The following is a 23,146-nucleotide window of genomic DNA, read 5'->3' as shown; positions in this document are numbered from 1 at the left end:
TCAAAATACCGAATATCGGGAGGAACCGTTATAAAGGGGATATATGATATCATGGACCTATATAGACAGGGGGTAATGTACTCACAAGGAACTCCTTTTGTGGATTTCAAGACAATTCCAATAAAAATTTTGGCTGAATTCATCAAAATACCGAACATCGGAGGGTACCTTTATATGGGGGCCATACGATATCGTAGACCGATATAGTCCATCTTGGAACTTGACCTGTCTGCGATCTCAATCATCTTAGAATTTTGCGCTGATCAAGAATATATATACTTTGTTGAGTCTAAAATTAAACGGAATGACGAACCTAATATACCCTCCATACTATGTATAGTGGAGGGTATAAAAAAGTGAATACATTGCATGCGATTTTTATACCCTACACCACAAGGTGGTCAGGGTATTATGTCTTTGTGCATTTGTTTATAACAGGTAAAAGGAAACGAGATAGACCCATAGTTCCTTTTGATGATCTGCATAGAATCACATTCTGCATGTACGTCCGTCCGTCTGTCCATGTATTTTTTTAAACAAAGTACAGTTCGCATTTATTGCCCTATCCAGATGAAATTTTTCACAACTCATTTGTTTGGCACAAGGACGAACCCTATTGAAATTGGAGATTATCTGTAAAAATTTAGATATAGCTCCCACATATATCTTCGTCCGATTTGCCTTTTATTGTGCAGCAAACGTGTAATATCAACCCGAATAGTATGGAATTTTGCACATACAACCAAATTAGGCCTAAAAATAAGTATGCCCAATTTGATCGAAATCGGTTCAGATATAGCTATAGCTCCCATATATATTGTTCATCCGATTTGTTATATTTGTTACCCACAGCCGTAATATGCATATGAACGATATTCAGGGAAATACATCAAATACAGTTCAGAAATATCTTTGCCAAATTTTATCGAGATCAGTTGCAATTTGGATATAGCTTTCATATATATCTATATCCTATTTCAAATTAATTGTGCACCAAATGGTAATACATGTCCGAATTTTAAAGATACAAATGCCTCGGCATATTTAGTCCTTTGAACTTTGAATTATAATTAAAGTCATAGCGTGTATGATTGAATTCTCCCATAAAAACTTTTAATTGTTATGCGGAGGTCTACTAAATTAGCAAAGTGGTGTAGGGTATATTAAAGTCGGCCCGCCCGTCTTTAGGACTTTCTTTACTGGTTTTTAATTTAAATTACAGTTTTGAATTTTTCATTTTTTCATTGAGGATATTATATACAGGTCGCAATTATCGTACGATCCTCACTAAATTTTACATGGGGTGGGATTAGGATTAGAATTAATAGCCTTTTTGAAGATGTACATTTCAAATGGACCAAAAAAAATCTTTATCTTCCAAAGGGTTAAGTACAGGGAACAAATCTTGAAGTTTTGAAATTTTGCAAGAAAAATTCACCCACTTCCAGTTGCACCACAGCTTGCTGCATACCTCCTCCACGGGTGACAGTTATCTCTCTTGTGGTCATAGATCAGTCCTTCAAACTCTTTTGATAAAAGTTACCCTCCTAGCTTCTAGTCCACTGAAGCGTTCTGCAGGGAAAGACATAGAGAAGTTCCAGGGGTTCCTAGCGGATTAATATCTGTGCGGGCCCAGAAAATACGTACTCTTCCCGGCCTTCAACTAAAGCGCCGACTATCCATCTGAATTTATTATTTTAATCAAGTTTACCTTTATCATCATAACATACCTTGCGTGCCCATTAGTCTGAGAGTAATCTTCGACATTATACACCACTTTTAATTTTATATATTTAATTGTAGTTTCTGTCTACCCGAACCCCACTCAACTACCGCCACCTGTGTCCTGTTGTCCACAAATCACATATCATTAATAAATTCACATATTTAAATTACACTTTCCTGATATGAAGTTGAAAATTTTATGCAAACATTGCACAAGTGCTTGTCACACAAAACACTCATACAGACACACACACACACACAAACACTTACACATGCACACAAATCTATTAATTATTTTCATTAATTTTCGACAATATATAATTATGATTTTCATTTTACTAAAGTTTCATTTTAATTTTCATTATTGCCATTTATATAAATCAATATCATCGAACAGAGATCCGCACACACACACGCAGAGAAAGAGAGAGAGAGAGAGAGAGAGAGAGAGAGAGAGAGAGGCAGCCAGGCAGCACGACTGCTGCTACTGCTGCAATCTCCAAATCCATGTTGATTGTTCGAACCAATGATAAATGATTTTACAATTTATCCATGGGAAAATTACTCAAGGAAATTGCAATTATCCCAAAAGTATTAATAAATCACAGAACTTGCAATAAATGGAGAGTCGATGAGTGTGGAGAGCGGGTGTGGGTGTGAATATGGGTGTGGGTGTGTGGTGGCATTCATGTGTGCAATATAATACTTTGCCTTACTCGCTGGCTCTCTCTGCCTCCCTCTCTTGGTATATCTCTCTCGTTATTTTCATAATCATTGTTTAAGTCTATTATTAATATTTTTGGCTAGCATTTGAGATGTTCATGTAATCCACTAGTTGTGGTCTCAAGATATTAATTTGATGTGGATGTTTGTGTGAGTGTGCGATTATTACATAAATATTTGTTATTATGAGATTTGAGAAGTTTTATTTATAAAAAAAAATTGTATATTTTCGTAAATTGCCAGTACTGAAGACCTTTCATTAAATTGCACCACAGACATTTGTCATCATTAATTAAATTTTTTGGGAGAAAAAATAAACAGACAGACCACAAATTTATTTCAAAAATTCTGTCAAATTTTTTGCAGGGCTCTTCAAGGTGATAAAAATGTAAAATATGACAATTCATATCAGAGTCATGTTCATATCCGCGATGAAAAAAATGTTTATGACGCATATTCCGTAGCGATATGTAATATAAGCAGTATTTATTGGACAGGGACTCTGCTCTTTAGTAATTCAGTGGGGAAAGAGGTCTTAACAAGGCAAAAAAAGAACACGTAAAAAGCTGTAAGTTCGACCGGGCCGAACTTTGGATACCCTCCACCATTTGGAACGAATTTGGGGAATTTTCCAAAAAAATAAAATCCGTTAAATATTGTGCTAAAACATTAAAAAAAACGAATGTAGCGGTTATATTAGGGTCTATATGACGGCGTAGACCTGCATAGGCAACCTTTGTCATAGTCCGTAACAATATTCAAATGCGAAACTTGAAAAAAAAATCGGTAAATAATGTAGCTAAAGTCATCAAAATACCGTCCGACAGCTGTTAAAAATTATTCCAGAGACAGCTCATTATATTGTTTACAAGCGTACAAAAACATTTTGGTGAGAACTTTCCAGAAAAAAAAAACAATAAAGAAAGTCCTAAAGTCAGACGGGGCCGACTTTATGATACCCGACACCACTTTGCTAATTTAGCAGAGCTCCACATAAAAATTAAAAGTTTTTATTGGGAGAATTCAATCATACACGCTATGATTATAATTATAATTTAAAGTTCAAAGGATTAAATATGGCGAAGCATTTGTATCTTTTAAATTCGGAATTGTATTGTCCATTTGGTGCAAAATTAATTTGAAATCAGATAAAGAAATATATGGAAGCTATATTTAAATCTGAACCGATCTCGATAAAATTTGGCAAAGATATTTCTGAGCTGTATTTGATATACTTCCCTGAATATCGTTGTTACGCACTGCATATTACGGCTGTGGGTAACAAATACAACAAATCGGATGAACAATATATATGGAAGCTATAGCTATATCTGAACCGATCTTCACCAAATTAGGCATACTAGCTTCTAGACTCAATTCCGTCGCATGTGCCAAATTCCATCCCATTTGGACAAATATTAGACATTTGGTGCACAATAAAAGGTAAATCCGACGAAGTTATGTATGGAAGCTATATCCAAATTTGAACCGATATCGATAAAATTTAGCAAAGGTATTTCTGAGCTGCATTTGATATATTTCTCCAAATATTGTTGTCACAGAGTGTATATTACGGCTGCGGGGGACAAAAATAACAAATCGGATGGGAGCTATAGCTATATCTGAACCGATCTCGATCAAATTTGACATACTTATTTTCAGGCCGAATTTTGAATACCCTCCACCATTTGGAACGAATTTGGCAAATTTCATAACTAAAACTAAAATCCGTTAAAAATTCTGTAAAAAACCCGAATGTAGCGGTTATATTAGGGTCTATGCCACGACCTGGACCTGCATAGGCAATTTTCGTCATAAACCATTACACTATTCAAATGCGAAACTTAACAAAAATCAGGTGAATAATGTAGCTAAAATCATCAAAATACCGAATATCGGGAGGTACCGCTATATGAGGGCTATACGAAGACGCGAACCTGCACGGAAAATTTTCTGTCTAGGCTGTAGTATTCATTACGAACTTCAAATACCAAATTTGAAACAATTCCGATGAATAACATCGCTAAAATCATTATCGTTCCCATATGTAAACCCCTAGAAACCAACTTTATATTCACTCAATGTCAAATATAGTAATCCGAAGGCAACTACATCTCTCCATTCTAGACGCCAAGAGAGATTAAAAATTTGGCAAAATTTAGTAATTGTTGAACAGTACCCATTTGGAAAGCCACCACCAGATACCAGCGGAGACCTCAATATCAAATTTCGAAATTCCAGCTCTATACATTCACTCAATACAAAATTTAGTACTGTATTGGTAGGAGAAATACACATTTTTCTTACACCGCCACCGGCAAATCTTAAACACAGATACCATCGGTGACCTAAATATAACATTTCAGAATTTTATATCTATTCCTTCACCCAATACCATTCCGTTGTTTTCGTACAACTATAGTAAACATTTCTGAAACCACATCCATATGTCCAGACTATACATGAAAAGTGACCTTAATACCAAACTTTAGATTTCAAGCACTACCTGTTAACACACTAACAAATTGTATAAAATTTAGTACTATTTAGTGCAATTTTGGTACACATATCCAAAACCACCTCCGTTTCCTAATTCCAAATACCAATATAGCCCTCAATATCAAATTTCGCGATTTAAGCTCTATCCCGTCACACTATACCAAATTTAGTACCATTTAGTACTTTTCATACAATTATAGGACCATCTGCCCAATCTCAAACACAGATACCATCAGTACTCTAACTATCAAATTCGAGAATTGTACCTCTATTCCTTCGCCCAATGCGATTTAGTGCTTTTCAGTACTATTCGCACAGTTATAGTACACATTAACGAAATCAACTCCATATGTCCAGGTTACACATGAACAAATTTCAGATTTCAAGCACTATCAGCTCGCCCAATACCAAATTGTACCATATATAGAAGTATTTTGTGATTTTCGTACAATTATGATACACATTTCCAAACCGACCTCAATTTCAGATACAAGATATAAAATTTCGGGACTCCAGCTCTATCCCTTCACACAATACCAAATTTAGTACCATTTAGTACTTTTCGTAAATATATAGGACACATTTTCAAACCCCTGCCAAATCTCAACCACAGATACCATAAGCAAATATGAAATTTCAGAATTGTATTTCTATCCCTTCACCCAATATCAAATGTACCCAATTACGAAAAAAGCCTCTATATATCCAGGCTACACATAAACAGCGACCTTAATATCAAATTTTAGATTTCATGCACTATACCCAATTCAAAATTGTACCGAATATAGTACTTTTTGTGCACTTGTAGTACAAATTTCAAAAACCATTTCCATATCACAAACTTATCACCAATAGGGACCTCAATACAAAAAAGTTCCAGCTTAATAAGTTCACCCTAAATTAAACTTTTTCAAATTTTAAATTTAAATTTCCCAAACCACCTTCATATATCAAACTTACTTTCCATCTTTTTTTATTCAAAATGATCGGTTGAATCACAATTCCACTTTGTACCAAATTTAGTACCATACGGTACACATTAATAAAACTAAATACATAAATCAGCCCTATAATGCAATAGTAATCTTATTTCTAAATTTCCGAATTCCAGCTCTATCGGTTCACCCAAATCGAAATTGTAGCAAACTTAGTACTATTTAGTAATTTTCGTACAATTATAGTGCACATTTCCAAAACCACCTCTATATCTCAAATCCCAATAACAACAGAGAACTCTATATCAAATTTCTCACAGTACTAGATTTAGTACTTTTCGTGCATAGAAGTAAAATTTTAAAAACCTCCTTCATATAACAATCCTACACTCCGCCAAAGAAGTTAAGTTCAAATTTCGGTATTCCACCTCCATTCGTTCTTCCAAATTCAAATTTTATTAAATTTAGTAAAGTTTATTACTTTTCGTATACATGAGTACACACTTCTAAAATTACCTACCTAAATCGGCTCTATTCCTCAACCTTGATTCCCATTCCAAATTTCAAGTTTTTAGTCCTAACCGTTCACATGTCGCGAAAAGTTACCAAATGTTGTACATTTTAGTACTTTTCATACACTTATAGCGCGAATTTCCAAAAACCCTTTTGTACATCTATCATACACTCCATCAGTGGGCTTCATTCCAAATTTAAGAGTTCTAGCTCTACAGCTTCCTCCTGCTTCCTGCCTGCGGAACAAGAGTGGCCCTCACTCAGCGTTTTGAAAGTTGTCATCGTAAAATTACTCTTAATAGAGGGAAATATTTTGCCCCTTCCACATTTTAGTAAAAGTTCGGATTAAGATTTATTGAAATCCTCGTATTTTAGGTATACAGTTATTACAGATTGTATTAGGTTTATTTGGATCGAAAATATTAACCTCATAGCGAGTAGTCAGTCAGGGAATCCATTTCAATAAATACAGGCTGAATATATTCCTATATAGACGAACTGGCACATAAACTAACTGGCAGGCCAGGGAGGAGTCTATACCAATTCCGATACGCTGAGAAACCAGAGGCTTTATTTCTGTAAAGCTAACACGTTCAAAGCTAAGAGTTCTCTTTCTACAATTTACTCTTCTTTTTAGGGGATGCATCAATAGTTTGTTGTGAGTATTCCAACTGTGGATTCCTGCAGATTATTCTTCCAAACTTCGATTCCTATGGAAATTTTCTTTACTTCTTGTGCGGTCTTCAAATGTAGATTTCGGTAGAAATATTCCTTGATTTTTCCTCATGGCCACTTCTTTTTCTTCTCCCTTCAAGTTCATCCTTTTATCCATTCATTTCTTATATCAATAATTCCGTTACACAAATTTTCAACGAAAATCCAAGCTTATTTCAATCCCACAGTCAATGACTTAATCCCACATAAAAATACACTCAATTTGACATAAACATGGATGTATGTACGAATGTCTGTATGTATAAATAAACATATGCGATTGCCAATAATGTTGCTATTTCTATAAAAAGCACATTAATACAATTTGTATACAACTAATATTGAAATATATCTGATAAGCAAATGAAATGAAAGGAAATGAGAAGAAAAACAGACAAATAAATAGATTAAAAATAGCAGCAGCAGCAGTAGCAGCTGTGGCTGCAGAGCAAATAAATATGACATAAATAGACAGCTCTGATCGATGATGAATGCGAAACGAATCAACTCCTCGTTGCTGGTGGATGGTCTAAACAAATAACTGACAGTTTTGATGTTAATAAATCATTTGCGTTTGACGAAGAATAGGGAAATGAACTTCTTTTGAAAAGATGTCACATCGCGAAGACGGAAAGGAAAGAAGAAGGGGGAATGTTAATCATATTGATGCGATTTGAATAGAGTCGTAATAATTTTTGATTAGTAAGATGTGCATATATGTATATGTATATGAGTGTGTGGGAGAGCGTTAGTGTTTGATGCGACAATTTTGTATTATGCTGTTGGAAATGAATTGGCACAAAAATTATGACCAGGGAGGGAAATATATATATTTTTTTTCAATTATAGCTAATTACATGATTTTAATGACTAATTGTGATAATTATAGAAAAAATTGAGAAGAAAATCAAAATGGCCCAATATTCATTGAAATAATTTTTTATTAAAAAAATCAACGATTTTAATACTGCTAGTCTTTGAAAAGCTATCCTCGAATAGTGTTAGTTCTTCAAAAATTATTCTTTTATTTTTAAAAGATAATTTTCGTGGAAATGTTGGGATATAATCATGAATGGATTAGATTTAAAAAGTGTTTGAAATAGTTGTCTTAAAAAGATTATATCAAAATTTGTCCTTAAGAATCAACGATTATATTGAAAGTATTCTTTGAAAAAATATAAATTATAAAAATTTAAAATTATTCATTAAAAAATCTAAATTATATAAAATAATATCCTTTATTCTAGCTCTTGAAAAAATCTTCTTTAAAAATAAAGGCTTTTGAAAAATACTCTTTAAAAAATCCAAGTAACCATACTAGTGCTTGAAAAACTTATCTCATAAGCTAAAAAATCCTCATAGTTCTCTAAAAACTTGTCTAAAAATTCACGAATACTAATAATCCTGGAAAACCTAGGCTGCATAAAACCCACGAATACTGAAAATTCTTAAAAAAAATATTTTGTAACAAATCCTTCGGTCCTGATAATCCTCAATAACCATTCTTTAAACAATGCGTGAATCTTTTCAATCCTTCAAAAAAATCATATATACAGAAAATCGATGGAAAACTATTCTTTAAAAGAATCCACGAATTCTGATGTCCCCAAAAATCAATTCCTTAAATCCACGACTTCTGATCATTCAGCAGGAACCACTCTTGAAAAATCCATGTATCCTGATAAGGCTTGAAAAATTATTTCTTTGCGAAATCCACGAACTCAGATAGTCCTTTAGACCCTTTATTTGTAAAAATAGTTCCTGGAAATTATAACTTAAAATATCGCCATTCCTTAAAAAACGATTCTTAACAAGCTCGAGCATATCCTTAAATATCCCTGAAAATCACTTTTTAAATTATCAACGATATATGGTCAAGACTGTCCTTAAAAATTATTTTGTAACAAATACACGAGTCCTTCAAAAAATAATTTTCAAAAAGAAAAATTGTTTGGGTGAGAATGCCCTTAAAATTTATTCTAAAAATTTTAAAATTGGTTGGGGAGAAAGTCTTAGAAAAATTCCACGTTTTTTGGGAAAAAATTATTAATTTGTTAGGGAAAAGGTCCTGGAAAACGACCAATTTTTTAGGAGAATGTCCTTCAAAAAATCAAAATCAAGGCTTATAGACCAGAATGTCCTTTAAAAATATTTTAAAAAAATCGACGTTTCTCGGTGTTCATCCTTATTGGTCTGTTGGTCGTTGAAAAAATTGTATTTTAAAATCCACGCTTATTATTCTGTTGGTCCTTAAAAAAATCTTAAAAATCTATGTTTATTAGTCAGTTGATCCGTGAAAAAATTTTTAAAAATCTTCGTTCATTGGTAAGTTTGTCCCTAAAAAAAATTATTCAAGTTTATTGGTCTGTTGGTTCTTGAAAAAAAATCTTTAAAAATATACGTTTGTTTGTCTTTGGTTTGTTTGGTTTGATATCCCTTAAACATATCCTTCAATAATCTTCGTTTGACCCTAAAATCGGCATTAGTCCTTGAAAAAATGTCCTTTATAAAATCCACATTGGTCCTTGAAAAATATCCTTTATAAAATCCACATTGGTCCTTGAAAAATATCCTTTATAAATTCCACATTAGTCCTTGAAAAATATCATTTAAAAATCAACATTTGTCCTGAAAACAATACCCTTAAAAAATTCTACTTGGTTCTTGCAAAATATCCTTTAAATTATCCACGTTGGTCGATTACAAAATATCCTTTAAAAAATCCACATTGGTCCTTAAGAATATCCTGTAAAAAATCCACGTTGGTCCTTGAGAATATATTTTAAAAAATCCACGTCGGTTCATTACAAAATATTTTTCAAAAAATTAACGTTGGTCCATTATAAAATATTCTTTAAAAAATCCACGTTGGTTCTTTAAAAATATGCTTTATAAATTGTCGTTAGTCCTTTAATATATATCCTTTATAAGTCCAATTTGAACCTTTTAAAAATCCACGTTAACCCTTTAGAAAATATGCTTTAAAAATCACGTTGCTCCTTTAAAAATATCCTTTATAAATTGACTTTGATCCTTGAAAATGTATCCTTTAAAAATCCACATTGATCTTTTCAAAAATCCACGTTAGCCCTTTAAAATATAACCTTTAAAAATCCATGTTTATCCTTGAAAAAATATCCTTTAAAAATCTATGTTTATCCTTGAAAAATATCCTTTAAAAGTCCTTTAAAAAATACACGTGAGTCCTTTAAAAAAGATCCACATTTTTTCTTTAAAAATATAATTTTTTAAAATCCATGTTGATCCTTGAAAATATATCCTTGAAAAGTACAATTTGATTCTTTAAAGAACCACATTTCTGTCTGTCCTTCAAATATTGTCCTTTAAAAAATCCACGTTTCTTTCGCCCCCTGAAATATATTCTTAAGAAATTATCCTATAAAAAATCCACGTTTCTTCCGGCCCCTGAAATATATCCTTTAAAAAATTATCCTATAATGAAACCACGTTTCTTCCGGCTCCTGAAACATATCCTCAAAAAATCCACGCTTCCTTCGACCCCTGAAATATATCCTTAAAAAATTATCCTCAAAAAAATCCACGCTTCCTTCGACCCCTGAAATATATCCTTAAAAAATATCCTTAAAAAATATCCTTCAAAAAATCCACGTTCCTTCCGGCCCCTGAAATATATCCTTAAAAAATTATCTTATAAAAAATACACGTTTCTTTCGACCCCTGAAATATATCCTATAAGAAAATCCACGTTCCTTCCGGCCCCTTAAATATATCCTTAAAAAATTATCCACTAAAAAATCCACGTTTTTTTCCTGAAATATATCCTTAAAAAATATCCTTTAAAAAATCCACGTTTCTTCCGGCCCCTGAAATATATCCTATAAAAAATCCAAGTTTTTTCCGGCCGCTGAAATATAATATGATAGGATAACCTTCCATGTTATATAAAAACTTCACATTTATGGCTTAGATAGTCCTTGAAACAATATTTTTCAATGTCCTATCCCTTTATCTCTCCTTTTTGTTCCTTCCTCGAATTTCTGCGAAAATTTGAAACTTGCTATTAAAATTTCTCAAACTCCATTAAAAACCTAGACACTTTATAACAAGCCAACAAATGCTGTTGTAGTGAAATGAAATATCCCTTATGTCTTGTATTCTCCATAAATTACATTCTACACTTTAGCTTATTGCCAGCGAAAATTAAAGAGCAGCGAGAGGAGGGGGAGAGGATTGCTTTGTCTTACATTTCCCAATATTCTTTCTCATCTCAAACCAATCCGAACAAAAAAAAATCGAAAACATTGTCACAATTTTCCTTATTGAAATCATAAGAAAAGTTATAAAATATAACATTCAAAGCAGTTTTTCATAACGCCATAAATAAATGTTTTAACAACTTTGCCAAAATCGGAAAAAAGGAAGAAAAAACAAAAAAGCTCGCACACACACACACCCAAACAATCGACAAATAAAACACAAAGTGCAGCAAATTGTAAGGACTAAAGATTTTCTTTGTTAGATTTTCCATACAACATGGTTGCTAAAATCCGAGTATCGTTAGTGAGGAGAGAGAGAGGAATATTATTCCTAGACAAAGGCATCAAATTTCAAATTGGCAAAAAATAAAGAAAGAAAAAATGAACAACACCAGCTAAACATCTAGCCATCCAGCAATGGCGTAACAGCCAGGCAATCAAAATAAATTGTTTTCCTCAGTTGCCACTTTGCCTGCCTGGCCGCCTGCCTGTTTTGCTTTGCTTGTCGTCATCGACATCATCATCAGCTTCAGCTTCATTTTGGGCTTTGATATATGCCGTGGCAGGTGGCTGGGTAGGCAAGCTGGTAACGCTAAACGAACAAAACGTTCCAGGGTCCTTTACATACACTACATCATAGTCGTCATAGCGCACTGAAATTCCATCCATTTTATAATTCCAATAATAATACTTCATTCTAGCACCAACTACCTACCAGTCAACCCCCATCGCTTCACCACCGCCACCACCCATCACTGCCGTTCAATACTACATAGTTGTAACAATGAGGCATAGCTTCCTGCTGTTTGGCATGCCGTCTGGTACAAGCTGTTTCTTGGGAAAAATAACAATATCATGTCGATGCTATCGTTTTATAGTTGTTGGAGCAATTATCGTATTTTTGTTGTTGTTTTTGCTGTTTCGAATTTATGAAATGTCTGTGAAAAAAAAATAATTTTTGGAAAATTAGAAATAATAAATTTTTCAGCAAAATAGACTTAATCAATAGTTCATATAATTTTGAAAAAGTAGCCAGGCTCCTTTCCATGCGACAAACGCGGGAAGTGAAGTATTTTGGAAAACCAAAATTTAGATAGGAGCAGAATGTATGTAGTCAACTAAGGGCCGTAAAACTTATTGACTATACTGCCATCTACTGTTTATTGTTTAAAATTGAAGCTTTTTATTTTTTATACCCTCCCCATAGCACATTAGGGTAGGGAGGGTATATTGAGTTCATCATTCCGTTTGTAACACCTCGAAATATACACTTTAGACCCCAAAAAGGATACACTTTCTTGATCGGCATAAAATTCTATGTCGATTTAGCGATGTCCGCCCGTCTATCCCTCTGTCCGTCTTTGGAAATCACTCCAGCTTCCGAACGAAATGAAGTAAGTCGATAAAAATTTACTCAAATGTATAATATGTCTGCAGAACTTTTGGTATTGAAAATGGGGTCATGTGGGTCCACGTTTTGGTATAGCCCCCATATAACGGTACCTCCCGATATTCGGTATTTTGACGATTTTAGCGAATTTATTCACCGGAATTGTTTCAAATTTGATATTTGAAGTTCGAAATGGATGCTACAGCCTAGTACAGAAAATTGTCACTACAGCCTATGACAGAAAATCTTAGTATAGCCCCATATAACGGTACCTCCCGATATTCGGTATTTTGATGCTTTTAGCGAATTTATTCACAGGAATGGTTTCAAATTTGGCATTTAAGGTTCGTAATGGATACTACAGCCTAAGACAGAAAATTGTCTGTGCAGGTCCCTCTCTTCGTAAAGCCCCCATATAACGGTACCTCCCGATATTCGGTATTTTAATGATTTTAGGGACATGAGGGTATTTGAAGTCAGTAATGGATACTACAGCCTATGACAGAAAATTGTCTGTGCAGGTCCACGTCTTCGTATAACGGTACCTCCCGATATTCGGTATTTTGATTTTATCGACATTATAACCAATTTTTTAAGTTACGCATTTGAATACTGTAATGGCTTATGACAACTGTTTCCTACGCAGGTTCATGTCGTCGTAAAGACCCTAATATAATAGCTACATTCGGTATTTTTAAGATTTTAACAGAATTTTTAACGGATTTTATTGTTTTAGAGAATTGCCAAATTCGTTCTAAATGATAAAGGGTATTCAAAGTTCGGACCGGTCGAACTTACAACTTTTTTACTCGTTATTTATTAATTAATTTATTTATTTATTTATTTATTTTTTTTTTTTTTTTGGAATCTCTAATTACCAATTTTTGAACCAAAATAATTCAAAAGTAGATAGATTATTCAAAAATATTTAAAATACCCTTTTAAAAATAAACGAAAGGGTTTGGAAAAATATTATTAAAAATCTATCAAATTCAAAATTTCACAAAATAAAAATCCATCTATTTTTTCTCCAGAGTTCTGAAAGTTATTTGTATTAATAAAGGAGTAAGGTAATTGACGGACTGTCTTAATGATTCACCCAAGCCCATACGAAATGGCTGAAGCTAGAACCTTGAAATTTTGGGAGAGAGTCACTCTTTATCTGAAGGGATCATATAAGGTTGGGGGTTTTGGAAATTCGTACTAGAACGGTACAAAAAGTATTAAAAGGTACTAAATATGGTACCCTTTGTGTTTTTGGAAGCAGTAGAGCTGGAACTGTTAAATTCGGATTGAGGGTCACTAATGGAGTGTATGATAGATGTACCAAAGGGTTTTTGGAAATTCGCACTTTAAGTGTACAAAAAGTACTAAAGTGTACTATATTTGGTACTATTTCGTATCATGTGAATGGTCAAAGAAAAAAATTGAAATATAGAAGGGGAAACAAGTTTGAGGAGTAGAGTCGACGTAAGGAAGTAGTTTTGGAAGTATGTACTCATCTATATGAAAAGTACTAAACGATACTAAATTTATCCGGAATCCGAATTCGAAATTAAAATTACTGGCAGAGTGTAGGATTGGAATACAAAGGAAGTTTTAGAAATGTGTACTTATGTGCACGCATAATATTAAATGGTATCATTTCTAACTACTCGTGCGACAGCTGTTAAAATTTTTCCAGTGACAGCTCATTATATTGTTTACAAGCGTAAAAAAACATTTTGCTGAGAATTTTCCAGAAAAACAGTTATTCGTGATGAAATTTTAGCGTGATAGTGTGATTTCTTTATATTTGGCTGGAAAACCACAAGTGGATATCGTTAGAGCACTCCAGCATTTAAATGTCAATAAATCTTTTGTGTCTCGTACCATTGCTCGTTACCGTGATACTGATAGCGTAGCCAGACGTCAAGGAAGTGGATGGATGGAAAACAGCAACATTAGCAGAAATGTGGTTCGAAGAGTAAAGAATCGACTTGATCCAAACCCGCGTCGCAGTGGCCGAAAAATGGCTCGTGAGCTGAACATATCATAATATTCCATTCGGTAAATATTGAACCAGTAAAGAAAGTCCTAAAGTCGGGCGGGGCCGATTTCATGATACCCTACACCACTTTGCTAATTTAGTTGAGCTCCACTTAATAATTAAAAGTTTTTATGGTAGAATTCAATCATACACCCTATGATTATAATTATAATTTAAAATTCAAAGGACTAAATATGCCGAAGCATTTGTATCTTTTAAATTCGGACTAGTATTGCCCATTTGGTGCGAAATTAATTTGAAATCGGATAAAAATATATATGGGAACTATATCCAAATCTGAACCGATCTCGATAAAATTTGGCAAAGATACTTCTGAGCTGTATTTGATATATTTCCCTGAATATCGTTGTTACGGAGTGCATATTACGGCTGTAGGTAACAAATATATAACTATATCTGAACCGATCTTCACCAAATTTGGCATACTACCTTTTAAACTTAATTCGGTCGTATGTGTCAAATTCCATCCCATTTGGACAAATATTAGACGTTTGGTGCACAATAAATGGAACATCGGACGAAGTTATATATGGGAGCTATATCCAAATCTGAACCGATCTCGATAAAATTTAGCAAATGTATTTCTGAGCTGTATTTGATATATTTCCCCAAATATTGCTATTACAGAGTGCATATTACGGCGGCGGTGGACAAAAATAATAAATCGGATGAATAATATATATGGGAGCTATAGCTATATCTGAACCGGCATAGCTATATCTGGCACACTTATTTTCTATATCTGGCACACTAATTTGGTTATATGTGCAAAATTTCGTACTATTCGGGCTGATATTACACGTTTGGTGCACAATAAAAGGCAAATCGGACGAAGATATATATGGGAGCTATATCTAAATTTTTACCGACTATCTCCAATTTCAATAGGGTTCGTCCTTGGGCCAAACAAATGTTGTTTGCAAAATTTCATCTCAATCGGATAATAAATGCGACCTGCATTTTGTTCACAAGAATACATGGACAGACGGACTGACATGCATAAATCAACTCAGAAAGTGATTCTATGCAGATCATCAAAAGGAACTATGGGTCTATCTCGTTTCCTTTTGTCTGTTAAAAACAAATGCACAAAGACATAATACCCTGACCACCGTGTGGTGTAGGATATAAAAATGAACTCAGGGTAAAGCCATTGAAATTCCAAAAAAGAGCAAGAACTTACACCGCAACAGAAAGAAAATAGACTTAAAGGAGCTAAAGAGTTGCTTCGTTTGGCCGAAAGTGGTGAAGTGCCAAATTTGGTTTTCTCCGATGAGAAAACATTCGTTGTCCGGCAGTTTGTAAACAAACAAAATGATCGTGTTTACTTGCCAAAGAGGTCAGCTGAAAATGTGCACCTTCGGTTGGCCACTAGAACTCAAGCGTCGGTCATGGTAATGGTGTGGGCCGCCATAACAGCCGATGGTCACTCTCCGCTCGTATTAATCGACCGGGGCATCAGAATAAATGTTGAATATTATTGCGAAAACATTCTGGAGGGTGTATTATAGCCTTGGGCACGCACACATTTTGGCCGCAGACCTTGCACATTCCAACAGAACTCAGCACGCGACCCCCATGAACGCTTACAAAATGAGGTTCCTCGCTTCATTTCCAGCGCACAATGGCCACCAAAATCGCCGGATACCAATCCGTTGAACTTTTGTGTCTGGAGTATTTTAGAAAACAAGGTTGGCACTAAAAAATACCAAAGTGTTGAGCAACTCAAGCAAGCGCTCCGCAGAGAATTCGGGCAGCGTGTGACGGTTTCATTGGCCATTTAAAGGCCATAATTCGTACCAAAGGTGAACAAATCTAAATATATTCTAACATTTGATGCCATGGCCGACATTTTTTGTTTTCATTCAATAAAATAAAAAATAAAAAGTATGGCGTTCGACTTTGTCGCAGTTTTTTTATATCACCCTGTAGAGACGTCGAAAAAGTTTTGGAACGAAAAATTGGATGTGGGTGCATTGTGCATTTTCCTATTATTCTTTCCTAAAAACCTTTAAAGTCTTAAAATTGAGTACAATGTCAAAAATTTGGTAAAATTTGAAATGTACATTTGGCGCTATCCTATCAGCACGACAAGAGGCGTAAATATAGGTCAAATGCAAAAAAAATGTTTTTAAAAATCAGATAATTCGTTTGCAATAAACAAGATTCATGAATTTAGATTTTATTTAGATTTGTATATATGTTTTTGAAATCCGCAACATTTTGACTGGCCACATATTGTAAGATGTTGGCCTGGCTTAGAAACGAATGTTTTTTAGATGCGATTTAAAACAAACTTTTGTATTCTCTATCTTAATCTAAGCCAGGTATGTCCACATGGCTTTAAAATGAACATTTTTTAGATATTTCAACGTATTTCTGTGCAACAGAAGTTCTTTTTCTGGCGTTTCAAAATTACTCACCTTTTCATTACAAATATTAACAATAAATCAAAAGTTGACATTTGACCTTTCAACGATCAAATTCAATGAAAAAAAAACTGTGAAAATAAAATATTCAAAATATTCAATAAAAACTTCAAGGATCCACACGAGAAACCCCTCCACATTAATTTGTCGACTGCCTCAACACTCTCTATAGAGAAATGTTGAAATGTTTGCAAATAATCAAATATGCTTTTTACTCAGTTTCGACAGCATTTTTCATCTGAAAATTGTATTTTGTTTTAAAGTAATTTATTTAGTGAATTTTTAGTTTGTCGGTTTGTTGGTTGGTTGATTGTTTATTTGCCAGCTTCTGTGTGTGTGTGTGTATGTTTACATAGAACCGTAAACAAATTTTGTAAATGACTAACACACGTAAGCAAATTTAGTTTCTTGTTTTTATTTGTGTGTGTGTGTTTGTTTTTTTTAAGGAATAACAAATGAAAGTTAGCAGTTGTCGATTTATAAAAGAGGTATGCAGAGGAGGTAGGGTCTGGGGCCGAAATGAAATTTGAAAAAAGTCTGCTGAACTAAGAGCAAAAGATGATAGAAGACCTTAAAAGGTCATCAAAATAACTTCTACGTAACTAAGGACTTGAAAGATCTTCTATGTATGGGTGAAGTTAAAAGAGTTTTATTTCAGTGAGAACTTCTACGTATAAAATACTTCAAAGGTCTTCTATCTGCATAAGACTTCAAAAAATTATTTTACCTCAGACGAAATCAAAAGATGGGCCAAAAAAATGTCCTATCGCAGAATGCCCTCTCTATTTAGATCACCTCAAGAAGCTTTCTATGTTTTGAATATCACAAGGGGTCTCCTGTGTATACAGGGCGAGTTAAAAAAAAAAACTGCAACAAAGTCAAATGCCATAATTTTTGCATTTTTTTAAATTTTTTGAATGAAAGCCAAATATGTCGGAAATAGCATCAAATTTTAGAATAAGTTTAGATTTTTTCGAATTGGTCACCTTTGGCACGAATTATGGCCTTCAAAGGGCTAATGAAAACGTCACACTCTGCTCGAATGTTACTCTGCGAAATTTTGGCCCATTCTCGACGAAGCCCTTGCTTGAGCCAACCTTGCTTTCCAAAATACTCCAGACACAATAGTCCAACGGATTGGTATCCGCAGAGTTTAGTGGACATTGTGCGCTGTAAATGAAGCGAGGAAACTCATTTTGTAACCATTCTTGGGAGGCGCGTGCTGAGTGCGATGGTGCTGAGTCCTGTTTGAATGTCTAAGGTCTGCGGCCAAAATGTTTGCGTGCCCAAGGCTTTAATACACGCTCCAGAATATTTTCGTGATAATATTCGGCATATTTTCTGATGCCAAGGCTTTAATACACCCTCCAGAATATTCTCGTGATAATATTCTGCATTTATTCTGATGCCACGGTCGATTAATACGAGCGGGAAGGACCATCGGCTGTTATGGCGGCCCACACCATCACCATGGCCTGCGCTTGAGTTCTGGTGGTCAACCGAAGGTGCACATTTTCACCTGACATCTTTGTCAAGTAACGACAATCATTTTGTTTATTTACGAACTGCTGGACAACGAATGTTTTCTTATCGGAGAAAATCAAATTCGGCAGTTCACCACTTTCCGCCAAGCCAAGCAACTCTTTAGCTCTTTTCAGCCTATTTCCTTTCTGCTGCGGTGTAATTTCTCGTCCCTTGTATACCCTCCACCATACTATGGAGGGTATATTAATTTTGTCATTCCGTTTGTAACTCCTCGAAATACTCATGTCAGACCCAACAAGGTATATATATTCTTGAAAAGCGTAAAATTCTAAGACGATTTAGCCATGCCCGTCTGTCTGTCGGTGTGTCTGTCTGTCTGTCTGTTGTAATCACGCTATCTTTCGAACGAATTGAGATAGAAGGCTAAAATTTTGCACACATGTATATTTTGCCAGTAGGCAGGTTAAGTTCGTAAATGGGCCATGTAGGTCCACGTTATCATATAGCCCCCATTTAACGGTACCTCCGGATATTCGGAATTTTGATGATTTTAGCGACATTATTCACCGGAATTATTTCGAATTTGCTATTTGAAGTTCGTAATGGATACTTCAGTCTAAGGCAGAAAATTGTCTATGCAGGTCCAGGTCTTCGTATAGCCCCCATATAACGGAACCTCCCGATATTCGGCGTTTTGATGATTTTAGCGACATTATTTACCGAAACTATTTCAAATTTGGTATTTAAAGTTCGAAATGGGTACTACAGCCTAAGGCAGAAAACTGTCTGTACAGGTCCACGTCTTCGTATGGCCCCCATATAAAGGTACCTCCCGATATTCGGTATTTTGATGATTTTAGCGACATTATTCACCAGAATTATTTCAAATTTGGCATTTAAAGTTCGAAATGGATACTACAGCCTAAGACAGGAAACTGTCTGTGCAGGTCCACGCCTTCGTATAGCCCTCATATTACGGTAACTCCCGATAATCGGTATTTTGATGACTGTAGCTACATTATTCACCGGATTTGTGTCAAATACTTAATCCTAAGACAGAAAATTATTTGTGCAGGTCCACGCCTTTGTATAGCCCCCATATAACGGCACCTCCCGATAATCGGTATTTTGATGACTGTAGCTACATTATTCACCGATTTTTCTCTAAGTTTCGCATTTGAATATTGTAATGGCTTATAAAAAAATTACTTATGCAGGTCCATGTCGTCGAATTGACCCTAATACAACGGCTACATTCGATATTTCTAAGATTTTAACGGATTTTATTGTTTTTGAGAATTGCCAAATTCGTTCCAAATGGTGGAGGGTATTCAAAGTTCGGCCCAGCCGAATTTACAGCTTTTTTACTTGTTGGAATTTCAATGGCCCCGAGCTCTTTTTTCAATATTTGCCGAATGGAATTTTGCGATGCGTTCATCCCACAAGCCATTATTCGGCCACTGCGACGAGGGTTTCGATCAAGTCACTTCTTTACTTTTTCGAACCATTTCTGCTGATGTTGCTGTTTTCTTCCGTCCACTACCTTGACGACGGCCTAAGCTACCAGTGTCACGATAACGAGCGATGGTGCAAGACACAAAAGAGTTATTCACATTTAAATGCTGGAGTGCTCTAACGATAGCCACTTTTGGTTTTCCAGCCAAATATAAAGAAATCACACTACCACGCTTGAATTCCATCACGAATAACTTTTTCTGGAAAATTCTCACCAAAATCCTTTTGTACGCTTGTAAACAATATAATGAGCTGCCACTGGTATAATTTTAACATCTGTCGGACGATTGGCTTAGAAATGACAGCAGTTTGAAGTTGGTTGCAGTTTTTCCTTCCCCCAGGGTATTTTGATCACCTGAAGAAGTTTTCTAGGTATTGAATATCACAAGGTGTCTCCTATGGATAGAAATCTACAGAAGACCTCAAAATGTCTTCCAGCCCAAAATACCTTGCTTTATTTAGCTCACCTCAAGAAATCTTATATTTGTTGAATATCTCTGGGGTTTCCTTTGCATAGAAATCCTCCAGTGGTTTTCTCCAAAATCCTTTTATCTCTTACATAAATATGTAAGCAATCCCTTCTAATCCAAATTCCCCAAAAATCCCATCTACAATCTCTTTAAGTCCTGTTTTAAAGCAATGCAGATTCATTTTAATCCAATTAAAATTAAATTAAACTTAATGACCCTCGAACTGTCAGATTGTTTGTAGTCTCTCCCCTTCTCTGTCTCTGCCTCTCCCTCCCTCTACCTCCCCCCCCCCCCCTTCCCTTGAGGTCACCGCAATAAGCTTTGTGTCTGTTCGATGACCCTGTTGGGAGAAGAATTTTTTGTTTCGGTTAATCATATTTTTTATATCATCATCAAAAATATGTTATTGTTGGTGTTGTTGCTGCTGTTGTTGCTGTTGTACCAACAAAAGCCAATTTATCCTATTAGACGATTATAACCTTTTTGAGTTGTTGTCGTTGCAGTTGTTGTTGTGTTACATCCTAATTAGGAACAACGTCTACGGGGTCTACGGTAAGTGGCAAATTCATGGGAATTTGTTATTATTTTATCATCAAGGCTGGCTGTTGAATTTTTCTTTTTTATTAATTTCGGTTGGTCAAGCTGAAGCTAATTGTTGTTGGTGTTTTTACAAGACAACAATAAAATGCAGAAAATTATTTGAAGTTAACTAATGAGGATATCGAGTACTGGGAAATATTTGATTTTAACACGTGTAAAATACAATTGTAGGTCTTTAAATGGTACAAAATATGTGTGTAGGTACAATGCACATCTGCAGGTTAAGACCAGTAAAGAAAGGTCGAAAGTCGAACGAGGCCGACTATATGATTCCCTACATCACTATGAATTTTTAGTAGAACTACTTAGCAAAAAACACTTTTATGTTCAGAACTCATGTGAAGTAGATCATAATGTAACTGTGAAACTTTTTTGAATGCGTATTGTGGCTTCGGAGCAGTTACAAATTGGAATCAGAAGGAACTAATGCATGGGAGGTATATTCAACTCTGAATCATATCCCACCAAAATTTGACGTCTATTTGTAGCCCTCGTACCAAGTAATATTTCTATAGAGAGCATCATATGACTTCAAGTATTAGATTAAAACAAAGTTAGAAAGTATCAGTCCGTATTGCCGATATATGAAACCCCTCAGCCAATGTTCGATTACTTAAATATATTTTGACTTCTTATGATTATTCAAATCCTTGACCCTCTCCATTGCGTATCGGAACTAATTAAATATGGCATAAATGTTCCGACGTGCCAGGTTTGGACTATATTGCTTACTTATTCCACTTTATATGAAATATGAAATATATGTACCAGACATAGTCGTCCGAAGTGTTCTATTTTTATGATTCATCTAAAACAGATTAAAATATTGATATGGACAATATTACAAGAAAATCGAACATTTATATTTTAAAGATTGGATTTTCAAAATTTTGACCCATTGTGGTGGAGTTACCAGGAAGAGTGGATCGAAATATCCAATTTTCTCTGCTGAAATTGTAGGAACAACTAATGGGAAGTGTGAAATATGGAGAAAACCGGATGCTTATTTTGGATTTTATTTTGGTTATTCAAAATATTGACTCTTTTGGATCAAAACGGCTACCGCCTTTGGAAAAAGTATTTCTGGGCTGGTATTAACTCAAAACAAATAACATTGTTGTGCAAAGCATATTTCGAATTTGAGGTACTAAACACCATATCGGATAAAACGCATGCATGGATTTATACCTATATCTGAAGTGATTTTAATAAAATTTGACACACTTGCTTCTAGGCTAAATTCTGTGGTATGTGATAAACCTGAAATCGGATAAAGATATATGAGTGTTTTATTCAAATCTAAACCAATTCCGATCCCTGGCAGAGGTATTTCTGAGCAGTATCTGATATCTGGTTCCAAATATTATTTTAAAGCGCATATTGCAAACGTATGCATGATGAGATGAAAAAACTGCAACAAACTTGAAACTGGCGTCATTTCTAAACCACTCGTCCGACCGTTGTTAAAATTATTCCAGTAATAGCTCATTGTATTCTTTACAAGCGTACAAAAGCATTTTGGTGAGAATTTTCTAGGAAAAATCTTATTCATGACGGAATTCAAGGATATAGTGTGATTTCTTTATATTTGGCTTGAAAACCAAAAGGGGATATCGTTAGAGCACTCCAGAATTTAAATGTGAATAAATCTTTTGTGTCTCGTGCCATCGCTCGTTACCGTGATACTAGTAGCGTAGCCCGACGTTAAGGAAGTGTACAGAAGCAAACAGCAACATCAGCAGAAATGGTTCGAAGGTAAAGAAGCGACTTAATCGAAACCCGCGTCACAATGGCTGAAAAATGGCTCGTGAGCTAAACATATCGCAATATTCCATTCGACAATATTGAAAAATGAGCTCG

Source organism: Musca domestica, unplaced genomic scaffold (assembly GCF_030504385.1).
Source record: "Musca domestica strain aabys unplaced genomic scaffold, Musca_domestica.polishedcontigs.V.1.1 12, whole genome shotgun sequence".
Lineage (NCBI taxonomy): Eukaryota > Metazoa > Arthropoda > Insecta > Diptera > Muscidae > Musca > Musca domestica.
The sequence above is the reverse complement of the archived record's forward strand: the minus strand, read 5'-3'. Positions refer to the sequence as shown.